Genomic DNA, 25,207 nt, shown 5'->3' with positions numbered 1-25,207 from the left:
AGCAAGGGGGCATTTGTACTCTACAGACGGTTTTCTTCAGTAATACGTAAAATCGCCATGGATCACTCCCAGGCTGTGGATCAACAACAGGTCATGGGGTTGGGGCTCTCGGCCAGGTCTGGGTACTAATGCAGGTGCCGTGGTCCCAGGCCAGTGAGCAGGGAAGCCCATCCCGGGTTGAAAAAAAGGCAGGGTTCTGCTTAGCAGACACTTTTTTGGATCCCCACATCCTTGTGTGTCCTACTGATGCTATAACACAGATGTGTCCCCCGCAGTTTTAGGGGCTGAAAACCTGAACCCAGTCCCAGGGGGTAAAGGCAGCAGAGAAGGCCGGAGCTAAAAACCCTTTCCCTGCCCTTCTCAGCTTCTAGCATTCAGCAAAGCACACTGGTTTAGTCCGTGTCTGTCATCAGCTCCTGTGGGCGCACCCCTCTCTACACCCTCTTACAAAGACACGTGTGTTTGTATGTAGGACAGAGGTAAGAACCGTACATGCTACGGTTTGGATGCAGTTTGAAAGCTAAATCCTTAGTTTCCCAGATTGGAGACGCTGAGAAAGGATGAATGCTTTAAGGGTTGGGGCCTGCCAGAACTTAATCGGATGCCCTTAAAAATAATTCATGAAAAGCCTTGTTTCCCAGTCTCTCCTGGTGACCCAAGCTCCTTCCAGGGTACTACGTCCCAAACTGCGCTGTAGATGCTGGCGGGAGGCTCTTGAACCTCTTCTTTATCAAGTAAAACACCAAGAAATCTTGACACTTGCTGCTCCTTCAGTCTGTAAAGGCCCAATCACAAAGACTGGGGTTCGGGTATCTTTAGGGACACACCCTACCCAACACTGCCCCACACCAACCCTGCCTCTCCTCTATGCGCACTTCCCCACCACCCTACCTCCAGGGTAAGTGTTCTATGAAGAAAGACCAAGACCTTCATGCTGTCCACTAAGAACCCCCTGGATGCTGGCAGCCACTCAGTAGCTCGGTATTGCGTGGGTGACTGCAGAGTCTTCTCAGTGCCCATGTGTGGAAACTTCCCAGTGCCCATGTGTGGAAACGGACTGAGGTCCTCACCCCTAGCTGTGGACAGGTTGCTGAACCTAATACCTGAGAACTCTGGCTGATGAGTGTGTTGGGGTGAACCCGGCAGAAAGCAGAGGTCAATAAGTAAAAAATTACCAGGGTCACTTAAAAGAGAGGCCCCTTCTGCGACACTCACTCCCCTTCACAGCTGCCTCCTAGAAATAAATGAGTAAAATTAAATTTTTCTTGTGAACTATCAAAAGGAGCTGTCTGACAGCATCTTTCCATTTCAGTATCATTCTGCAAGGACTCAAAGTGGGTGACGCCCACAACAAAGGTCGCCATGGAAACCCGCTCACCTCCCTCCTGAAAAATCATGACTTCACCTCTCATTCCTCCGAAACCCACTCCAGAGTGTTACCGAAGAACCTTTGTGCAAACAAACACCAGAGACTGTGCCTGAATGGCAGGAAATGTGGCAGGTTTTTTTTTTTGTTCTAATTTTAACTTGCTCCAGGAATGTGTGTGTTCTGAACACTCAGCCAGGGGCCCACATTCCTTTGCAGCAACCTCCAGGGAGCCCAGAGAGAAGGCAGATCTCAGGCAGGAGGGTGTGCCACAAACCGCACTCCACCTGGACAGAGAGCTATGCTCAGAAGGCTGAGCCCAGGGCCTGAGCCCAGGTCATGGCTGGGAAAGACTGGAAAACAATCTTGCCAAGCATCCCCCTGGGACAGAAGGATTCCAAGGAGCCTCACTCTCTTTTAAAGAGTTCTGGAGGGTGGGTAGATGGGGTGGGGGAGGGCAAGGGGAGAGGAAGAGATCCCTGCAATGAAAGACAGATGAAGGGCTGGTATTTGCCATGTTCTAGAAAAAAAATCGAAGACTTTGTAGGGCCCAGTGAGAAAAGTGGATCAAAACCATACAAAGAATCTTCTGGTTGGAACGAATGAGAACAACATGAGTTTGGGGGAGGGGTGGCAGGTGTACCTGCATTGAAAGCTTATCAGATACACACCACTCCGGGCAGACCAGCTCCAATATCACAAGGTGGTCAGTGTGGAGCTTGATGCAGAGGAACTGGCTGCAGGGGGTGGGGGTGGGGGTGGGGTGGGGGTGGGGGGTGGGGTGGGAGTTTGCAGATCTGATATCCACTGGCAGTTTTCATGCTGGGGCGGGCAGCAAGCACAAAGCCCTTCCCTGTAGCGTTCTGCCATAGTTCAGGAGAAGGGGGCAAATCCATCAAGGAAGAGGCATGCCACAGAAAACCCCACAGTGAAGGTGGGAGAGATTTAGTTATGCCCTGCACAGGTGAACCCAAGGGCAGGCTGGAGCGCCAAACGCAACCCAGCACTGCACAGCCAATGACCACAGATAACAGAGGTCGATCATTTCTCCCTCCCAGCGGCTCGGGAGTCAGGGTTGGTTTAGGCCCAGTGAAGAGACTCTCTTCTTCTGTCATCTCAGCCTCTCAAGCAAGGCCAAAGTCTCATCAACAGGGAGGAATCAACTTCCCAGATCGCCTGGCTGGAACTGACAGTGGCTTGTGGCTTCCCCGCTGGCTGCTAGTGTGAGGCCACCCTCATCCCAACCATAGGGCAGTTTGTGAACAAAGCAACAATTTATCAAGCAAGCTTACTCCCTTAATCACAGACCGGGCACTGACCTTTCACTGTGTTTTGTTTTGAGACAGAGATTCACATAGCCCAGGCTGACCTCAAACTCCCTACATGGCTTAGGACGACCTTGAACTTGTGCTCTAGCTGGAGTGTACCACCATGTTCCGCCTAACGGTGCCGGAGATGGAACCAGGAAAACCTGGAACTTCTAATCCTCCTGGGATCACAGGTGTGCACCACCATGCCTAGTTTATGTGGTGCTGGGGACAGAACCCAGGGCCTTGTCCATGCCAGGCAGGCCACATACTAACAGAGATCCCTTCTGGAACATTATCATTTTGATGAATTTTATTAGAGGCAGAATGTAGGCCAGCCAGAAGCAGGAGGGAACAGCAGACAGAACTCGGTGTGGTCTAACTGCAAATAGCAGAGGAGGGTCAACACACAACCCCAGGCAGGGATAGCTCTGGGTGCTTACTTAAAACCCATCAAGTTAAAATAAGAAAAAATTAAAACTGACTGGGACTGGAGTGATGGCTCTGTGGTTAAGAGCACTTGCTGCTGTTCCAGGGGACCAGGGTTCAATTCCCAGCACCTACAAGGCAGCTCACAACCATCTGTAATTCTCACGCCAGGTTATCTGATGCCCTTTTTTGGCCTATGTGGGCACTGGGCACACACACAGTGCTCATACATGCAGGCAAAAACGCTCAAAGGCATAATTTTTTTTTAATTTTAAAATCTTTTAGAAAAATAAACAGTTCAAACAGGGCCCTTCAAAGTTAGGGCTGAAGTTCTCTGCCTGGCCGGCTGTGGCTGCCTAAGTCTGAGCAAAGCTCTTTAGTGTGACTGTTTAATGACCGTGCTGGCATCCCGTGCTCTGCCTATATCTACCCAAAGTTAAGAGATCACCTGGTTTGGTGGTCCCTTGTGCCCATGGAAGTGGCAACAGCTACTCAGCACGCGTAGAGCCTCAAAAAAGCCAGCCTGTTCCTGCAGGGCATCACTGACTCCTATTCATCTTAGTCAGAGAAAGAATCCAGCCAGCGCTAGCCCACCGCACTGCCCGGAAATCCTCTTTCCCAAACATCAACGGCAACCTCGGATTCTTCTCTGAGGTGATGTTACCCTTCCCGGGTAGGGATTATGGTATCCAAAGATTGCTCCCCCCCCCCCCATTAAATACAGGTACTGTAACTATAAAACTCATCTTTTTTCTTTGGATTGGGGCTCCCCTCCAGGACCCTGAAGCAGCCTACTGTTGAAGTGTCTGTACCCCTCTGGGAACTGAAAACACCAGTGGATCGTTGGAAGCCGGGAGTCACACAAAGCCCGCATTCTGTTTGTAAGAGTGTGCAATCAATTGTGCCAGTACTGCCTTCCAAAACACACTTGGGGAGAGATACCAGTCTACAATGAGGAAGGAGACCAGGAGGGTTCAAGGAGTGCCTCAGAAAGCAGGTGACTTAGAACTTCACACTGTGAAGGGACAGAGGATCTGGTCCCTGCAGCGAGGGCACTTGTGCCTGCCCCTTGCACCTCAGCAACATCGGATACTAGCTGAGCCAAACAGATGACTGTGTTTCAACAGGTGGTTGAAGACGGGTAGTGTATAAAGAGACCAGAGAAGGAACTGCTGTCAGCAGCTGGAACCCCAAACTTGTGTGACCACAGAGTACGGCAGCCCAGGGAGTGAAAACCCCTGAAAAATCCCCACAACAATACTCAGGCTTTCTCTAAAAGAAGTGCTCCACAAATTTCCCGAATCTTCCTGAGGGACATAGCAGGTGAGTGGGGGTGGGGATAGGCGGCTGTGTTTAACTGATAGAACCTCAGCTGTATACTTCAGCAAGCTCAGAGAGCTCATGTCGGCACGAGGAACAAAACGTGACACCAGGGCTCTGAGGTGAGCCTGCATGGGGGTGGGGGGTGTGAAAGTGAAGTTAGGGTGCAGTCACCACAGCAGGGTGGTCCTAGGGGCTCCAGCCTAGGTAGACCAGCAAGTCTGGCTGCATTTCTGTCACAGTGCCTCTGAGGATCACAGGACAGAAGTGAGGTCCCCTCTGTGTGCTTTTCTGTTCTGTGGCTTGCGCCATCTAGCCAGGTCCGTGCCCAGGGACCACAGGAAGGCCTCTAGGATATCTACACACTGACCCCCCAACTGCAACATCTCAGAGGCCCCAGACAGGAGGCTAACCACCCTGACTGGTCCTCACCCAGCAAAGCCGGCAGTGTAAACATAGAAGTTATGGGATGTTTGACATCTGTCCCACCAGAGAAGCTTCAGGTGCGGAAGTCAGGACAGACCTCCCACTGTACCACCCTCCCTACAGAACTTCCCGCAAGCCACAAGGCCTGCCCACCCTCAATTCTTCAGCTCCTAGAAGCGCAGACTGTCTCTCGCCTCAGAAGGTTACGATGGGTGAGGAACGCTTGAGAGGTACCCAGAACTCTGCACAGTCCAGGCAGTGAGTGCTTCGTTAGTGCTTGCCGCTGTCCCCCATCCCAGACCTGCTGGGCTAGATGCTGCATTCTTACAACACCATTAGGTCATTTCTGGGCAGGCAAGCAAGATCTGAGAAATGCTGGGCTAGGGGTTTGCAGCATATATAAGACTAGGAACTTAAGTGCAAGGTCGCCCCCACCCCACCCCAGAGTGTGCCTGTGTGCGTGCATGCGTGCGCGCGCTTACTCCAAGACCCGAGCTCACTCTGTAACACTGAACTAACCCCGTCTAATTCAACAGGTGCCTTGATGTGACTCTGTATCTGGGCAAAGCTCAGCCAGTCAACCTTGCAGCAGAGCTAATCTCAGGTGGCTTTCTCTCCTCCCCCCCTCCCTAAATCACTAGCAGAATTAGTGAGGATCCTGACAGGTTCCCAATACACCTGCCAATTCACTCCAAGACCTGGTGCCCTGGGCTCTGAATTTCAGAGCAGTTTATTAATGGCCCATTGTCTTCAGCCCTCCTCTCCCTGTCTCAAATTCTCTCTGCAGAGATAATCCAGGCTTTGCCTAGAAGCTTCACCACTGCCGGGAAGACGGCTCACCTCTAACCATTCACGCCAGGACAGAACAAAGAAAGGAGGCCCAGCACGGAGAGGCCCAGGCTGGCTAAGCACAGCTTTGCAGAGAAGGGAGATGCTGGGCCTCCCCACTTACTGCCTCCCCACTGTCCTTTCGTCTGGTCCAGGATGCCTTCCGGGATCCCACACATCATCTTGTTGTCACGTGATTTTAGGCTCCTCTTGACTGTGTAATTTCCCCATACCTTGCTGTTAGGTGACCTTGACAGCTCTGAGGACCAGCCAGGTGCTTTAAAAACTTCTCTTGCCTTTGCCTCACTAGTCCTATGGGGTTGTGTGTCACCGGCAGGAGGGCCACCCAGGGGGCTGGCATTGTCATCACAGCACACTGTGAGCAGGACTTAGCATTGCTAGGCGGACTGACTGTGGGCACCTGTCCAGCGTCTCCCAACCCCCTTCTTCAGGCTCCCATCCCTTCTCTGGCTCCTACCCATTTCTGCTCACAGATGTCCCTGTGCCACTGCCGGCCGGAGGGGCCCGAGTCCCAGCTTCCATGTGCACTATGCAACAGGGAGCACAGATCCAGGGGATGGAAGCCCTGGCTTAAGTGCAGGCAGCAATACATGAGACCTCTGGTTCCCTCCCACCTGCCCTGACATCTGGATACACTTGAGGCAGCTACTCCATGCTATTATTAGAGTGGGCTGTAAGCTCACTGCAGCCTCAGTGGGACTAGCAGGAAAACGAGGTGATGATCTGGCCCGTGCTTACCTCAGAACAACTCAAAAGAGGAGGCTGAATACCACCTGCCTTCCTCACACTCTTTACGCCAGCCCAACCAAGTGGGCAACACTGGGTAGATGAACTGTTTTATAGCCCACAGTGCCAGGTTATGGTCCATCATAGCAGTGACGTCAGAGCAGCAGTGACGTCAGAGCAGCAAGTCGTATCGCATCTATAATCAAGAGCACAGGCCGGGTGTGGTGGCGCACGCCTTTAACCCCAGCATTCAGGAGGCAGAAGCAGGCGGATCGCTGTGAGTTTGAGGCCAGCCTGGTCTACAAAGCGAGTCCAGGACAGCCAGGGCTATACACACAGAGAAACCCTGTCTCGAAAACAAACAACAAACAAACAAAACATAATCAAGAGCAGAGAGCAATAAACGCATGCATGCTTCGTACATCCAGCTTTCTCTGCTCTTTTATAGTGCAGGGTCCCAAACCACGCAGATCTTCTCTCATCAGTTAAGGCAGTCGAGACATCACACACGGACATGCCCACAAGCCAAGCAGATCCTAGGGCGGCCTCATCTACACTCTCTCTGATGAGTCTAGATCTGACAATTAAAGCTTGACGCGCCCTCAGCCTGAGATGGTCATCCCAAGTGACAGATGGGGCCACCTGACAGCAGTGCTTTTAGTTCGCAGGTGTCCTTTGCAGGGGTAAACTGGGACACAGCCAACCACGGATGACCGTCTCAGACCCCGGACTCTGCTGTAGGCCCCTTTTGCTATGAGAACAAGGCTCAGGGTTCAGAGACAGGCTTCCCTGGGGTCAGACTGTATGTGGAAGATAAGCATGACAGGAAAGTGAGGAGGCAGAACCGGCACGCACACTCTCACGCACAGAAGCTCGAAGGCTCAAGTGAGTGGACCCCTCTGGAGCTAGTGGCTCCAGGAAAAGCTACCCGTGTCCAATTGCTGACTGACTGTCCAAGCTTGGACAAACTGCTGAAGTGTTTAAGTGTCTCCACATGCTGAGTGTCGCATAGATGCCTTGCTGGTCAGATTCTAGAAGCCCGAGTCTCCAGCAAAGCCCAGTGACAATGGATTCCAGGTGCGGGAGGTGAAGGACATCATGCTCAGGTGCAGCCAGGGTTCTGGGCTCATGTCCGACTGCTGTGACCTCAGCGGGGGGCGGGGGGGGGGGGGAGGAGAGGCTGGAAGGCATTGGGCCATGCAGAAGGGGGACAGCAGGAGAGAGGCAGAGCCCAGGGACCTGCAAGCCACCTGGCAGCTGCCATTGAACCTTAAAAGGCAGGGAACCAATTCTATTTCGTGATAACAATGCAAACCACAGTGACACCTGCCTTCAGAGGAGCTCTCACGTGCACACACTCTCTAAAACATACCACTACCTCACACAACTGACTCCCGAGGCTCAGTGCTCACTACTTTCTCTTGGCAATTCCTGAACCCCCTGGGGAATAAAAAATAAAAAAGAAGGCAGCTGCTTGCAAGACTGGGCACAGCGGCTTCAAGGGGCAGGACCACAGCTCGTGCCAAGCACACTCCAGACCGCTTCTAATCGGGGTGCTTTCTTATGATCCCCATTACAAATCACCATCCCCATTACAAATTGGCCTGTAGTCGTGAAACACAACCTCAGTGTGAGATGCAGACCAGCTTAGATTCTTCCCTCTCCTCAGCACTAGCCAGGCGACAGTCTGAGGAAGGACGGACCCCATGCTTTCCCCATACTATGAAGCTTATCACCCGGCTGTAAGCAGCAGCTACGTGACACTGTAAAATGCAGAAAGGAATAGAAGCAGCCCTACACCGTCACCAAATCACAGCAGCCCTACATGGCTACATCAGCCCATCTCTAAGGTGGAAGCTAAAAGCCCCCACAGTTTCTACAAAGGTCCCACACATAGGTGGTTCATCCTATGCCTGGTGAGACACTGCTGAAATCAAAGAACCCAAATGACCTGGGATGTTCAGGGATGCAGATCCTGTCTGCAATGTGGTCCCCAGACCCCAGGGCTGGAGAAAGGAGGACAAGGCAGCTGGAAGGTGTGAAGAGCTTCGCTGTCCAATCACGGGCAGGGGGTGTCCATCTTCCCCTGAAATGCAGTGGTTTAGGACATGATTCTATCTCTGTGAAAACAGCCAGGCAGAGCGAAGTGGCACAGCTCTGTAGCTGTTCCAATTTTGAAGGGGGATGGGAGCTGAAACTGTCACTACCAAGAATGCACAGGGCTGGCAGACTCATGTTCTAAGTCGATGAACAGTCTTGGAGATGCTCACAAAGTGATCTCCCCCAGAACAGCTGGAAGGCCTGCAGGTGACCTCTGTGCCTACTAGTGGATGTTGTCCTTGTGCCCTGGACTGTAAAAACAGCCAGGTGCAAAACTGACCACAAAGGACTCCATTTTGAAAATAATGCCTGTGTGATGGATCTTGAGGCAATGTAGATTTTTCAATTTCTTCTGCCAAGTTCTGTTTTTCTAAACCATCTATAGTGAGTTTAGATCACTCAAAACACAGAATTCCCTCTGTGCCTCACACCAGCGAGAGCCTTGTTCCCAGATCTCAGGTCTGAACCTCCATGTTTTATGTGCTGTCCCCCAACATTCACATTAACTCAGCCAATGGCTCAGGCCTGAAATTTCATGGTCATCCTAAGTTACATGGTAAATTAGGCTACATGAGATTCTGTCTCAACAAAGAAACAACAAAACCCCAATTTGCAAGGGTTCCAGGTGGTTCCAGACAGCAGTGGTGGGAGAGAACTTGTTCCAACCTTCCATGAAAGGAGGCTGGATGGAGGTAAAATGCTAGAAAGCCACCTAAAGACTCTGCACACCATCCTAGAAGTCTGGGCTCACTCTATGACACTATGAGGCCCTCGGCCATCTTCAGGCCAGGAGGCTCCATCGGATCCATATTCTGGGTTCTAGGAAAAGAGTCAAGACTGCAACGGAGTGTCCTCGTGTGGAGGGTACTGAGTGTGTCTGCTGCGTGAATCCAGGAAGTGAAAGTAGAAAGAACTGCTGGAGGCAGGGTTCAAAGACTCACTACTACTCACTGGTCACACCGCGGGTCACAAAAGGATGTGGCAGGACTGACTGCAAGCCCCCAGGAACCCTGTCAGCATTCGTTTCAACAACCCATCTCCAAGCTTTGGTGAAGATGAGTGTGGTACAGTGAGGTAGAGAGAGACCTGCCATAATCCAAAGTCATTCACAGACCAAGACTAAACACACAAAAGGAAAGCCCACACCAAACACCACAAACACTTTACAACACTACAACACCAGAGGCCGCTGGGAAGAGGAGAAAGGGTCTGGGCGTGTAACCCTGGGCTGCAGTAAGCTTTACTGCCTGTCCTGGTTACTTTATGTTGTTAATCTAATACCACTTAAAATCACCTGGGAAGAAGGGGCCTCAATTAACTACCCACTCAGATTGGCCAATGCCTTGCCTGGGAGAGACTGTCTTGATGACTGATGTGGGAGGGCCCAGCCCACTGAGGGCCTCTCAATCCCTACGAAGAGGAGTTCTGGGCTATATAAGAAAACTACCTGAGCAAGCCAGAGAGCAAACCAACGAGCGTCACTCCTCCACAGTCTCGGCTTTGAGACTCCTACTTTGAGCTCCTGTCCTGGCTTCCCTCAATAATGGACTGTGATCCGGAAGTGGAAGAATTAATAAGCTCTTTCCTCCCTTACATTGTATTTGGTTACGATGATTATCATAGCAACACAAAGGAAGCTGTCCCTGGACTACACAGACTAGAACCAGGGCAGCTGGTCCACCTGTCAGAAGAATTGAGGAAGGAAGCTATCACCAAGTTGTGAAGTGTAGGCTCCAGCCACACAGCGATGCCTCTGTCAATACTGGGGCTGCCTAACAAGGGCGCCTAGCATACAGCAGGAATCATAAGTCAACTCAACTGCTCTATGCCAAGTTCCCCATCACAAAGAAAACACAAGGGCTTTGCAAGTACCCAAGAATAACCCCAAATACCCACTCTGAGCAGAGTTCAAAGAATATCCAGAACATTCCATCAGCCATCACTAGTAGGTTAGAAGAAAGGTCATTTGAGAACAGTCTGTCAGGCATCACTATTATTGCTCGGTTAATTTTAGGATAGACCCCAATCTAACCAGCCCTCACGCTTCCTTCACTACTTCCACTGAGGACTAGTGACCAAAACCAGGAGGCTCAGGTCACCCTCAGGGAAGGGGTAGGTCTCTGCGCAGGTGGCAGGTGGCCCAGGAGGCACTCTGGTCCATTGAGTGGAGGACTTCTTGCTGGTGGGCAATCACAGAGCGCAGCATACGGAGCGGAGATATCTGAGGCAGACCACTGAAGTCTAAGATGCCTCCTCAGGGTGGTACGGGCCATGAGCAGACTGCCTCAACTAAGCAGCAGGCTCTAACAGAGCCAAGGGCGCCCTGAGGAGACGCAGCCAGTGTCCTACCATACAGGAGTACTTTGCATCAGGGCTCTGGACAAGATGGCTACAATGACATTATCTACAGAGGGAAAGCAAGAATAGTAAGAGCTTACGCAAAAGAGATGGGCGTGGCTGTGATGCGAGGGCAGAGGCTGGGCACAGCACAGGGGAAGAATTCTCTTTTACCAGGAGAACAACCATCAGCGCCCTGCGCTTCAGGTGTAGAGATGTACTTGGAACAGGGTGGAGGGTGGTAACGGCTGCACACAGACCACCAGAAGAGGCCAAGAGCCCAGGTAGCCTGGGGGGCAGCAGGGAGGTGAGAGACGGCAAAGATAAGCATCAAGGTGAGGACTGAGGCCCCTCTCGCACCTCCATGCTCTCTCACCCAGTCCTTGTCTCCTGCCTTTGCTCCTCAGATCATCCACCAGGACATTTTCTGGCCATTCTCACATCTCACCCACGACTCCAGGTTCCTGCCTCCCACCGTGCTCCTCAGACTCGTTGCAGCAATGGCCTGTTCATCCTGGCAGCTGAAGGGCTGGTGTCCAGACTGGGCAGAAGAGCCTGATGAAGAGGCCGGCCTTCACTGTTCCTTCAGCACTGTGACTTACATTGTCTGTTACGCAAATGCAGTAAGAGTCCCGACTCCCTCAACTGGGCCAGGAAAATAGCTTCCAGGCAAAATGCTGAAGACAGCGGACAGCTTTGTCAAAAAACATTAGAGGCCCTGTCTATCAGTACAGTTATCCCAGCACACTAGAGATGGGTAGGGCATGAACATCCAAGAATCAGGAGGAGAAAATAAACAAGCTTGGCCTCTCTGCTCCAATAGCTCCTCTCTCAAGGATAAAGCGAGCTTAACAAAGCAAAGCGTTGTGCTCTCTGCTGGACAGACGATGCTCACGTAGGTTGGTATCAAAAGAAGCTGGCCATCCATGAAAATTACTGAATTTCTGAAGTTTCTCCAGAACCTTCAAATTCATATGAGGAACCTTCAAATTCACAGTGGCAAAACAGTAGCCACAGCCCAAGAAACCGCAGGCACCAGGTATTTAAGAGGCAGAGAGGGGCAGGGAGTTAAGCCCAAGATGGAAGTACTCAGGTTAGCCATGTTTGCCCGCTGTTTTCAGAGACAGAGCCCCGGGTTCTCCTGCATCATCATCTGGCTACAGTTCTTCCTCAATAACCCAGGGTCAGGACCATTTAGCCCTGTGAGTATCCCTGGAGACTGAATAAATCAAAGATCGCGCTGTAGTAACTGCCTGGCAAGACTCTGCAAATACCAGGCACCGTGCCTCTGACCCTCTTTGCTAAAAGGCCTGCTTTGCTTTGTTTCCTTGAGCAGGGAGAGACGCCTCCATGTCACATCTCACACCAAGCCGATATTTGCATGTTCCTTTCCAAGGCCATGGGCGGGAGCTCAGCAAAACGATTGCCAGCAGCACCGACAGAAGGTAAAAGACAACCACAAACAAATTAATAATCTCAGAGTCACAAGCGCCTGCGATTTTCCCATAATGCCCAGTTTCCCATCATATGCTAAGCAGTCAATCGGCATTTTGCTCTGTCGTCACCTGTTACCCAACCTCCTGGCACAGTATTGACTGCAGAAATAATCGCTGGTGTGGCCACTCTTCTCCTGCTCAGAGGAAGCATTCCTTCTCTCTGTAGTGAGAACCACACTCGCGCTTAACGAGCAGTCAGTCTCCAGATGAGTTTTTTAAAAGGTGCTCATGATACCTTTCTTCGGTTTCATGGCCGCATCCTCTGACCTCTCCCTGGGGATGCGGAAGACCACAGATTCTTTCTAAGAAGCAGGCTGTATCCAAGTTTCCCAAATAATACTTGAGAGAATCCAGGTGTACGTGCATTAAAGAGACATTATCCTGGTCGTCGGGGAACTAAAAGTTAATAGTAAACGTGGGTGCTAAAAAGATGGTCTTCACAGTAGACTGGCCTGCCTGATCAACCTCAGAAAAGGCCGACTCAGTGCAGCTATTCCCATTGGCAGAGGCAACCGGGCGATAAAATGTCCAGCTGTAAGGAAAGGCTCTTCAACAGAGGGCACATCCCACAACAAGACTAGAGGAAAATGTTCCACCTGTGAGGTTACAGGCAAGGAGCCCAATTCCTCTGCACAGCGAGACTATGATGAAGGGACCCAGGGTGAGAAAGGACCCAAGGGCTCAGCCCCTTGCCAGGTTACCTCCCAAGCTATGCCACCTCCTGGACTGCTCACCCCCTGGGTTGCTTGCATTCTGGCCTTTCAAATCATGCCTACACATCTAATCAAATGTCCCCAATGTCCTCAAATGAAGTTCAAAGCTGACAGAAACCCAGAAGGGCCTCTGGTTTCTGAGTACTCCAGAAACTCTGTCACTACTGCAACCCTTTCGGTTCTTTGGATTCCCCATGCATGGTACCTGACTACCCACTGGCCCCCAAAAGTCCTACCATACCTAGGTTGGCCTACTTATTCCTTCATGTCATAAAGCTCTTTGGGAATCTTCTCCCGCCCGGCCCAACTTCAACCTGCAAGCCCTACCGTCCTTCCCTGTGTGCTTTAACACTCGCCCTGCGATGGGCAGTGACCCAGGCAGAGCTGTCTCTGGGGTCCCCAATACCTCCTCTACCTGCCTAGTCAGGCAGTGAAAGAGTTAACTTTAAACCCAGAGGTCGACCTCAAACAGGGAGCACCTGGCACTCTGAACCAAATAACAAAGCTAATGAGCCCTGCGCGTTCCAGATTGCCAGCCAAGCCAGCCAGTGACCCTCCTTACCTCCTTAGGGTCTTTACAAGGCCCCCGAAATGCTGCTTCATGTAAGCAATAGGTAGATGAGTCACACAAACAGCTAGTGCCAAAACCGTTCCCAGGAGACAGGCCAAAAAAATATTCCACCCGTAGACTGGCTTTCCTCTCTCGCCAGACTGGAGAAGTCCTGTGACACGGGACTGCAGTCTGGAGACAGAAGTGTGGCCATCAACAGCCGGGACCAGGAACTTCTCTCAATGAACTCAGAGGTTCCAAAAGTCAGCTCGGCACCGTTCGTTCCCTGGGCGAAATCACAACGCAGTCTTTCCGATCAAGTGTCCATAAACCTCCAGACACTACGGTACAACCTGAAGACAGCTCAGGGCCTCGGCTCTGCAAGCCGAACACATGGAAGTCACCACCTGTCCTCCCCGTCCTAGGTGCAGTGCCACTCCCCCCCCCCGGCCCCCAAAACCCACTCCAGGGTCCCAACAGAAGCACAATGTCTAAGAGCAGTATGCCTTGGGGAGTCAGCCCCTCAGAGGGGTAAGCAAGGGAAGCAGCCTTGAGAGCAATCAGAAATGGCCCCCACTGCCTGGTGGGGGGGCCTTCACTATACAGCCATGACAGTCACCATCAGTTAAAATGGTGGGAAGCGCTTTATAGATTTTGAACAAAATAAAAGTAAGTGTCATTCGGAGGGAAGTTTATACTGAAAGATGCTTGCTTATACTTATGAGTTGTTCCCTGGAATGCAGCTTATATTCAGCACATATATGATCTGTGTGGTCACATGGTAAGCATGCCTTCAATGCCAGCACTCAGGACTCTGGACACAGAGGCGAGAGAATCTCCTCTGAGTTCAAGACCAACTTGGTCTATTCAGTGAATTTCAGGCTAGCCAGAGCAACAGTGTGAGAACCAGTCTGGTAAAATAATGTGAAATGTTCATGGTAAACCCCAACCAAAAAATTATTTAGATGGGCGTAGTGGTGCACACCTTCAGTCTCAGCATTCAAGGAGACAGGCAGACGGACTTCTGTGAGTTCGAAGCCAGCTTGGTCTACAGATCAAGTCCAGGACAGGCAAGCGACATGAGAAACCCTGTCTCGGGGAGGGAGTGGGGGAGTAATGTATTTATAAACACAGAAACAAAAAACCCTGTATGCCAGAAGCACCATGAAGTATCCCAGTCACTCCCACAACAACGGGAATGGCTCCGCCATCCTTGTGTGGACCGTTGCTGGTGTGAACTTCCCTCTCCCCCTTTAACACTTCCTTCTGTTCTAAAAGGAACATGAAATTATTGAGTAATAATGTGAATCCAATGCCAAGATGGGTTTTGGTTGGGGTGAGGTTGTACTAATTTTTAGGTAAGTGTCTACTTTGTCAACGCTTCCCAAGCCCCACGCCAAGCACAATACAGAAGCCTCCAGCAGCCTGCTTCCGCCTGGCCAGGGTCTTTCTATGCTGTGAGGCAGAACAGACCAGCCTATGCCTGGAGCCTAGGGAGCAAACTGCAGCACCTCATCTCTCTTCTTCCTCCTCTTCCTTATCCTACCTCCTCTACCTCCATCCTGCTCCATCTCTTCCTCCTCCTCCCAGGTCCTTGAACAAAGGGCAAGGTAAACATGTTTGATCTTTAAAGGTCAGATGGAATGTCCAAAGCATCAAAACCTGGCACTCTGTTCTGATGCTGAGATGTCCCTGATCAGGTGACTCCCCTGGCCATAAAATGCTCTATTTGCTCCACCTTAAAAACAACGCCAGTGTGCAACAAGATTCAGAAGAGGCCCCAAGCCAGAACGAATCCCAAATCCACCTTGGACAGGGTATAGATACTTCTCATTTGGATACCCCAACAGCAGGAGGTCAGCCCTGAGGTCACCACTTACAGGCCCCTCGTCCAAAAGGAAGATGTGTGACACACTGGGAAGCCCAGGTCCCTCTGCACTGTGATGTTTCTCTCCTCAAAACTGAAGCAGGCCCAGCGAAAGGCCACTGGAGAGGCCCCTTGGGAAAAGGAACTTCTCAAATTCCAGCTCACCCAAGTCCTCGTTCAGCTATTGTCTGTCACAAAGGCCTGGTGCAAAGGCAGTGTGCTAGGAGAAACTGGTAGGCAGTCAGTTAGCTAATTCCCAGCCGGGATCTTCCTAGGTGACTTAGGAGTTATGCAAAGTAGCCTGGTTCAGATTTGACTGACCACAAAGAAACAGCTACTAACAGACATGGCCGCAATGCCGGCTAGAAGGAAAAAAGCACAATAAAGGAAGGAAGGAAGAATCTGAAACCACAGAAAAATACTCGTATGTTTAAAAAAAACAGTCATTTCAAGTGTGTGTGTATATATGTGCACGCGTGCGTGCACGTGTGTGTTGTGGCCAGTGACATGTCTTTTGCCTCTATCCAAACAATTCTGATAAAAATACAAACAAAACTAAGTGTGCAGGTGTGAACAGCAGCGGTCTGCAGTGGCTGATGGCTGTCGGGGATGGATCCTGATGTCACCCACAGTCTCACCTCCTCTACAGACTTGGAGAGGTACCAAATTCAAATGCCATTTCCTGGCCCCACCCGCTTAAAAGGTGAGCTGTTCAATGGCTCCCCGATCCTGCCAGCAATAGAACTGCTCTTGCAAAGGCATCAGGGGCAGATTTCTGAAGCAAAGCACAGCGACAAGACGACACAAGTTTTGTGGTAGGATGTCCTGAGAGGACTGAGGCAAAGGGCAAACTGTAGCAGACAGGACCATGGGGCTGCACTCTGTCCACCCTCTATGCACCACTGGGCCGCACATGGATGCTGTGGGCCAGCATGCTACATGATTTTTTTTCTATGCAATATATCAACACCTTTGAGTTGGTTTCAGCTAGATCATTACACAGTACCCCGATTTTCCATTTACACATGAGCTACATGCAAACTCTTGACATTGCTGCCTGTCAGAGCCATAGTTCAGATGAATTTCAGATGCTTAAACGCCCTTGAAATGTTTTAGGGTATTCCACGGACCATTCTGCATCCTAAAGCTATTGAACATTCAAGCCCCTTTACAAAGAGCAATAACATAACACTGGTAAGCAAAGACAGGGTATGTCTGCACTACTTAAAAATTAAACTGCATACAACTCCGGGATGAATACTTGACAGCACTGATAAGTAAGCTGATTATTATGCATAAGCCAGAATACTAAAGCCAGAAATTACTCTGGTCATATATTCTAAGTTTTAGAGTACCAAGATGCCTAAGCACAGAAAATTAGGCTTGTCACTGTACGGCAGGACAGAGTCATCACTGTATTTCACTTGACAACTACACCACCCCCAAATAATTCATCAATCAATCTCCCTCGCTCGCTCCCTCCTACCCTCCCCCATCTCACACGCTGTGGCTGAAGGCCTACTGTGCATGAAAGATGCATAGATTATAAGGCGTAAAGGGCGGGGCTGAGAAGGTCAGGCAGTAAAGGACTTAAGTTCGAGCCCCAGGACCCAATAAAACTAAAACCAGAGTGTGACGACACACACTTTTTATCCTAACACTGGGCAGTCAGAGACAGACAGAAAAGACAGACTGACCTCTGGAGCTGACTGCTGAGTTCCAGGTCAGTGCGAGATAATGTCTCAATAAACTAAAGCCAAGGAGACGGTGCCTGAGGAGTGATACCCAAGGCTGTCCTCTGGCTTCTGCACACATGTGTACACACATGGATGGTCACTTGGACAGAGGTGCACACCCACACACAGGTTAAGTTACACACACTCACCCACGCACACTGGACACACAGATAAGCGATGCAGGGCAGCTCCTAATCTTGGGAAGCCAGAGACGCTCTGTTCAGGGAGGCTTAAGTGGATGAAAGTATCCCATGAGCCGTGTCTTTAGAACAAGAAAGAGCTCCTCATTTCCACAAGGGCTGTGCAAAAAGCTGCAACCATGATACCTGGGCAGGTACGCGGAGGTTACGTTACTCTTAACCTGCTGGTCATGAGGAACGTCTCTGACTCCTCCCTGGGCCCTTCCATCCTACAGCCCATATGATTGATGTCTGCCCAACGCCGGCTCCGCCCATCCTGTCTATCTGCTTACCCTCAACTTCTGCTTACCCTCCTGCTTCTCTTACTGCTTCAACCTAGGGCTCTCAGTTCCCTTTCCTCACACAGCACCTGACGCCCCCACCTGCTTCTGCAATGGCTCACCCTCAGCCTTCCTGCCCTCCTTCACTGGTGCTCCAAGGTGGCAGCTTCACAGTAAGCGTCCGGAGCCCTTCCTCCCACAAAGGAGAGAAGAGCCCAGGCCTGTTCTGTCTCCTGTGGTCCTACTCTCCCATGTCTGTGACCTGGTGTCTCCTTAAATACTACACATACTACACTCAGGAGATTCCTTTCTTTCTTTCTTTCTTTCTTTCTTTCTTTTTTAAATGATTTATTTATCTTTATGTGCATTGATGTTCTGCCTGCATGTATGTCTGAGTGAGGTTGTCAGATATCCTGGCACTAGAGTCATAGACAGTTGTGAGCTGCTATGTGGGTGCTGGGAATTGAACCCAGGTCCTTTGGGAGAGCAGCCAGGGCTCTTAACCAAGATGCCCATTTCTCCAGCCCCACCCAGCGGATTTCAATGCCTCCTCCCAACCAGACCTGCTAAACACATCTGGCTAGGGCTGAAGATGCCTTGCTAACCATGGCTAGCGGCTGAAGGACACTTCTCTCTTGTGTACTTAGTGCTACTAAAGAAAACTAGATTTTAAAATCATTTTACTGCTAATCATCGTAGATAAAACATAAGCTCCTTATATGTGTGCTAAGCCCAGTGGTTTTTAAAAAAGACCCTTGATTGAGGCCTGGATTTTCTCCCTCCTTTACCTGAGTAGTTCCCAGGAAGGCTGCTGGGCTTCCTTACCTCTGCTTTAACTTCCAAGATCACCTCCTCAAACACACCCAAGGACCAAAGCCATTCTACTCAGTCTTAAGCAACCAAGACCCAACAAGGAAGGTCCTACCATTATCCTGTGATGAAAAGGCCACACAAGACTCCAACAGAGCAGTGTGAAAACTGGCCTCTGCCTGCCTCTCCCCCACAACAGGGCACTTCCCTGAATAATCTTCTACACCAGAGAAACGTCAGGCCCCACCCCCAACTTAAAACTCAGGATTTTGGCCATGTTTCATCCCAAGCTGCCTGTCCAATTCCCTTCTCACAGGAATGCCTTACTGTATCCAAGCCTGGGTTCTTGTTAGCATTACCTGGCACTTTTGAAAGTTACAGACAGGCTGGGGACTTGACAGCTCAGTAGGTTAAAGTGTTTGCCTTGAAAAACAGGAAGACCTGAATTCAACCCCAACAGCCCACTTTTAAAATAAAGCTGGCATGGGGATGCATGCTTGTAATCTCTGGGCGAGGGGACTCACTGGTCAGCCGGTCCAGCCTACTTGGTGAGTCTGAGGCCAAGGGAAAACCTTTTCTTAGAAAGCAACTGGAGAGATGGCTCAGTGGTTAGGAGCACTTGTCACTCTTGCAGAGGGCCCAGGTTCAGTTCCCAGCACCCACATGGTGGTATCACCAGTGATTCCAGGCTCAGAGGATCAGGCACCCTCTTCTGACTTCCTCCTCTGGAACTTCCTCCTCTGGAACTAGGCACTCATGTGGTGCACATATATGTGTAAGCAAATTAAATAAACATCTAGAATTTTTACAAAGTGGATAACTCCCTAGGATGACAGCAAGGTTGATCTTACAACACACACACACACACACACACACACACACACACACACACACACACACACACACACACACACCCCTATCTCCACAGACCAGGAGGCCCATACCCAGAGAGGTCCCTAGTGATTTTAAAGCAGACTGAGTTTTGAAGACCCCTTGCTGGTCAAACTTGGTTGCATGGCGTCCCTCAAAACCTTTTGTATCATTTACTTCCTGGAGTACCTTGCCCAAGCAAAGCAACTAGTCATCCTACTGAACGGGTTAGAGGGGCTCAGCATATGCAAGGGGAGCTGGAACCAGTTTTTTTAATTTTCTTGACTCCCACATATAGTTAAATGTGTAGGAATTTTGCCAGCCCACACTGGGAGCTTCAAATCAGCTAGGCTGGGAATGTTTACACCACAGAAATTGGCAGATGGTCCCATTCAGGCTCTTTGTTTTTCTCCCCCGGAGCAGGTTCCCAGCACACACCTGGCTCCTAGCCTCCTACACCTGCGGCTGGGTAAACAGGCCCTCAGATTTCAGGAGGGTCCCTGAGATCGTCATGGTGGCCAGGAGAAGGCCGAGTAAGAATTTGGATCCATAAAGTTCTCTCAAAGAGAGGCTTGGTTTTTTTTGTTTAATCAGCTCAGAAGAGTTGGGCTAACAGGCATCCACAAAGCTCTCCTGGGACAAGCCTCCATTGAGCAGATAAGAATAATCTCATGAGTGTGTCATTTATTTGGCTGTAAAGAGGAAGGTGGAACCCTTATCTCACGTTTACTGAACAGTCTCCCTATAATCTTGATTCTTTGTGACGTCATCAGGCCAGAACATGTCTCTCAAAGGGACAAGGGCAGGCCTCCGGTCGATTCTGCCTGACTTCTTCCATCTGCATGCAGAACCTCAGATCTTCTAGAAACATCCAAGCTCTGCTCAGCACACAGGCAGGGTGAGGGCATCCGCTGCAGGACTGGAGGTGCAGGCTGGCTGCCTTCCACACGGCTGGAAAGGTTTCACCACCTTCAGAGTGTGAGCTAGTTTAGAATTGTGCAAGAAAGATGGCATCCAGCTATCTCCATGCCTGTTTCTTAACACTCCCAAACGCATGACTGGGAGCGCTTGCTTCCTTAATTTCGGCACTCGGTGAGGGATGATGGGAGGCCTCTGGAATGCATGAATCCAGGTTCAAATGCTGGCTCAAGCATGCATTAAACTCTTTGAGGTGCAAGATTCAGCAAAATGCTGCCAGCTTTCCTATCGACAACAGTATCTGTGCAGACTCCCTAAAGTGCATACAGGAAGACTCCAAAAAGGCACAGAAAGGGTCACTGGGTTCTCGGTGTGTGATGTTGTTATGTGACAAGGCTTTTCCTGGGGAGACACTACACATGTCTATTCACCCCAGACAGGGAAGCCCACGACAGACCAAAGTACAAATACCACCAAAGTCCAACTAGGTGAATCAATGTGTTTTATTTGGGGTTACTTAGAGAAGTGTAGGTGAGGGGTTACTTACAGGAGCAGAAATGACTGAAAGACAGCTGGATCGCCAAGGCCCACTCCAGCATGGGTAACAGTTCACAAAAGCTGGGAACCTGGAGCACACTGCATAGCCTGTTGGAGGCTCAACAGGTTGAGCAGTGTCCTTTCTAAGAGAGTCCATTTGTCTATGCCTCTTCCAGGCAGCTAGGAATGGCGGCTTCTGCTTCTTCCGGGCAGCTGATCTGATCTCCGAGTCATCTTTGCAGATTAGCTTGTCTGAGAGTGGTGGCTCTCTGCATTTTATTGCTTACTCTGAAAAGGGATCTAGTGAATCTGGTCAGTTTTAGGAACTTCCTGAAACTATTTTGAGTTGCTTACCTTCCTGTTTAAGGAGCATCCCCTACAGGATGCAACAGAGGAAAGTGTTACACAACTAATGTCTAGTGCTCTTGAGTGGCATCAAACGGGTACCAGTGATCCATAGCTTGCTGACAACTGAAGGTGCGTAGCACGGTGGGCAGGAGACTAGATTTTCTATAGAGGCTGTCACCTCCCCCTCCTTTAAACTCAACCTCAAAGCCTTCATTTCTGAAACACGGTGCAATCTCTGCCCTCTACGGACTTGTATCTTCTCCCAGAGCTGGCCTCCATGCCTGGGGTGTGGAGTTATGCAACACAGATACCCTGGGGCCTACTGAGTATCTGGCCAAGGCTTCTTGGAGGACACTGAATGCAGATGCATTGTTCCCTGGGTGTCTTGGGGTTTGGTCAATAATTTTCTTGTCACTTCTCCAAAGAGGGGCAGCTGCAGAGCTTGTGTTGTGTGAGTTTCTGTGGAGCCAGGACCTAGCTGAAGCCACTAGAAGCTGTGTTGGAAATGGGGTGGCAAACTGCCGTGAGCATGGCTATCTGCTGGGTATCCCCATTCCCGGTTGTCGAATTGTAGCCATGGGACAAAGAAACCTTGGTGCTTTATCTCTAGGGCCCTGAGAGATGTCCCAGGGACCTGATTCCAAGTCTCAGGAGAAAAGACGGTAACACAACCCCACACAGGTGTCAAGCCTGAAAATAACAAAGCAATAGGAAGCCCCAAGGCTGTCTACTTGCTAGATAGGACTCCAACAGGGAGTTAAGATACCCTGCCGGGAGCCAGGATTACAAGTTAGGAACGCAGTGGCTCTAGCCTCCTTCTGGTCAAGCATTCTCTGAGAGACATCAATGGCCTTCTCTCCCAGGAGTAGACACACACACACACACACACACACACACACACACACACACACACCATGCAGTTTCAGAAAGCTAAGGGCTCTTAATTGGCTGGGAACAGAGGACTCAAAGCCAGGAGGCCTCCCAGGAAAGGAGGGTGTAAACCCCATTCATCATTCATTCTATCTCATTATCAGACTAGAAACCAACATTAGAATAAAAAGAAAGTCTATGCAAACAGCCTGGAGGGGAGTAATTCCAGCCTCCTGCGGGCTTACCAAACAGCAAAGGAAAAATTCCAGGAAGACCACCCCCCTCCTCCCTTTCTACCTCCACCCAGAAAACTAACAGCACAACTTCTATTAACAATGGCTGGAGAGTGAAGGATGCCTCATCAACGATTTTTCCAGCCAGCTTTCTGGCCTTTTCCAAGCCCCTGTCTGAGCTCACATCTGCAACCAGACCCCCGGCCACATCAAAGAGCTGATGGGAACAACAATTAAAAACGAAACTATCAAAGAATCACCAGTGTCATGAAGAGAACCTTCCAGCCTGGCTTTTGGCGGGGAGACAGGGTGAGGACAAAAGGCAGCCTGTGCCTCACCTCTCTGTCTGGATGCCTATTAATTGTTCTTTAAGAACATTAAAAGCCTGGTGCCAGGACCTGGGGACAACAGGAAAGAAAGGAAAGTCCACAGAGGCCTTGCTGGCATTTCTGCAGCCGGCAGCGGAGCCGGTCATTGTTCAGCCGGTGTAAACACGTGAGACATAAAACAAATCGCTGGGAAACCAGGTTGTTCACTTCAAGCGTCCTCCCAGAACCAACTGTTCCCTCTTGGAGGGAGCTGTGGGCAGGCATTTTGTAGGGCATTCTACAACTTTACATACACCAGGCACCAATGCCCACCTCACCCCCAAGTCCAAGGGGGCACACCACCTCACTCCCAAGTCCAAGAGGTGCAGTAGGGAAGGAACCTTGAGAACACCAGCTACTTCCAAACCTCTCCCTTGGAAGAGGAGTAAGAGTGTACACTCTGGGATCCCTGGGGCCTGCCTGGATCCTGCTTCCTGAGCCGGGTAGCCAAGCTCTAGGTAGCCTGTTTTACTGGATGACAACCGTGGAACAGCTAAATGCTCCCCAGCACACTGAAATACAGCCGCTGTCCACCTAAGGATGCCAAAACACTCTGCAAACCACCCATTAATTTTTATGGTGGCCTAGGAAGCAGATTGGGAATCATAACTATCTTTTTTTTTTTTTTTTAACAAGGCTCGGTAGCAAAGCCACAGACAGGGCTGAGGTACTGGGTCTTCACTTCTCTCCATCTGGACCCACCCATCTCATAGAAACCCCAGCACATCAAGAAGGGATTCACGTCTATCAGAAACAGCCTTTGTGGTGAGGCAGGCCAAAAATATCCTAACTTGGGACTCTGGAGACAATCAGGCGGAGAGGGGACGGCTTCATGAGGGTTTTCTTGGGGTTAGGCAAGAGGGTGCCAGGTATAATCCAATGATTAAATCTACAAGATTGTGACATTCTCCGCCCCCGCCCCGTACTCCCCACTACCACCACCACCACGAATGAGGGATCAGCGTGGGTCTCTTAGGTTGTTTATTTGTGCTCTGGGCACTCGTTGCTTTTATAATCAGAGCAAAAGTTATGCAAACTTTATTTCTGCTGCTAAATCACAGAACACCAATCTGCTGCGCTAACAAGGGAAGAATAAATATGAACTAAGCCCAGCACGGTATTCTCTTTCAAATCTCATTGATTCACGAGGCTCCACAACCTTCTGCGCACGCAGAGAGGCCACCCAGCTCTCCACCGCTCCTCCCGCGCGGCATCTGCCGGCGACCCACACCCGGAAGGGCCAGCGCCAGCCAGTCAGTCCCTCAGTCCGCACCGCCAAGTCCCCCAAAACATGCACACTGCATCTCCAGATCCCACCCAGCTAGGAGCCTCCTGGCCCCCAAACTGGGACCTTCTAACAAGAGTCAGTCGGCGGCGCAGAGCGGCTTCCCGGTAAACAGCACTTGCAGAACAAGGTTCCTCTATCCCTCTGCTCCTACCCGCACACTCCAGCGCTGTCACCTCGAGGCTGCTCGGTCACTCGATAGCCAAGACAGAAACTGGAGTTTTCAATTTCATCCTCCAGGAGGGCTCTCCGAAGAAGTTGAAATGTGCATTGTCACCAAGTTTAACCCGGAGCCGCGCGCTCTACGCTCCTCCCCAGAACCGCGCGGGTGGCGCCGAGACCCCTCCCCGGCCTCCCCGCGCCCCAGGCCCTAGCGACTACGATCCGTAGCTCGAGCTGGGCTGTGACCACAGAGGGCAGGAAACCCAGAGCTGGAGCTGCTCTGGGTTGGCCGCGCCCCTGTGCCCGGGATGCCGCCCGAAGCCACACCGCGCGCGGGTGTCGGGTGCGCCGTCCGGCCCCGGGCTTCTCGCCGCGCCTACCTGGCTCGCATGGCGCCCCAAGGGTCCTGCGGCTCCCTCGCCGTGCGGGGCTCGCCCGGCCGGGGACGCCCGCTGCTCCAAGAACCAAAGCGGCAGCGATCGAGGCAGCGGAGATGATGAGGTGCCTAGACGCCGCGACAGCCCAGAGCGCTCGGCCCCCGCCCGCGGGCGCAGAGGTGGTCTGGGCCGGGGCGGGGCGCGAGTGCGGGCGGGGCCCGGGCGCAAGCAGCGGGCGCTAGGAGGGCGGAACACAAGCGAGACCGCGGGAGGGGCGGGGCTAAGTCTGGGGGCGGAGCGGAAGCGAGAGGCGGGGTCAAGCCCTGGCTGGGGCGTAGAGACCGGGGGCGGAACCTCATTCTAGTAACAGTCTCTGGCGGAGAGGCGGGGCCTAGATGAGACTGGGCGGAACGTGGGCGGGGCGTGAACAAAGGGGCGTGTCCAATAAGAGGCTGGAGCGAATAGGGGCTGTGTTTGGAGCTGGGGGAAAGCAGTTCTTAGCGAAGGCGGGGCCTGGATGCAGGAGGAGGGGCGTCCTGGAGGGGAGGGGCCGATCGAGCGGCCGCTTGCAGAGAAAAGCCGCTTGGCTGCCTGGCGCCTCTTCTGCTGGGGCCCGATTCCCGCCAACATTCCTTGTGTTCCTCCTTAACAGCGCCAGCTGAGGGAGTGGGGTTGAGACCTTGGGGAGGAGGGGTCTTTGCCCCTGAACTCAGAAAATATCTGGTGGAGGCCGCTGGTGCTCGGTTT

At 51.3% G+C, this 25,207-nt stretch overlaps 1 protein-coding gene across 3 annotated transcripts in view; it reads right to left on the bottom strand.

Annotated features, from left to right (window-relative positions):
- SH3BP4 (SH3 domain binding protein 4) overlaps positions 1–24,692 on the bottom strand; it is a 76,499-nt gene extending 51,807 nt beyond the window's left edge. For 2 of the 3 annotated variants that reach the window (XM_084779880.1, XM_084779882.1), the window contains exon 1: positions 24,464–24,692. The gene's annotated coding sequence lies outside the window, so the exon portion shown is untranslated. Of the gene's footprint in view, positions 1–24,075; positions 24,341–24,463 lie in introns of those variants that run through there. The other variant, XM_084779881.1, reaches the window with a different exon arrangement.
- Between the last annotated feature and the right edge of the window lie 515 nt (positions 24,693–25,207).

Source organism: Acomys minous (assembly GCF_964271855.1).
Source record: "Acomys minous genome assembly, chromosome: 4".
Taxonomy (NCBI): Eukaryota; Metazoa; Chordata; class Mammalia; order Rodentia; family Muridae; genus Acomys; species Acomys minous.
This window is presented reverse-complemented; position numbering and strand designations above follow the sequence as displayed.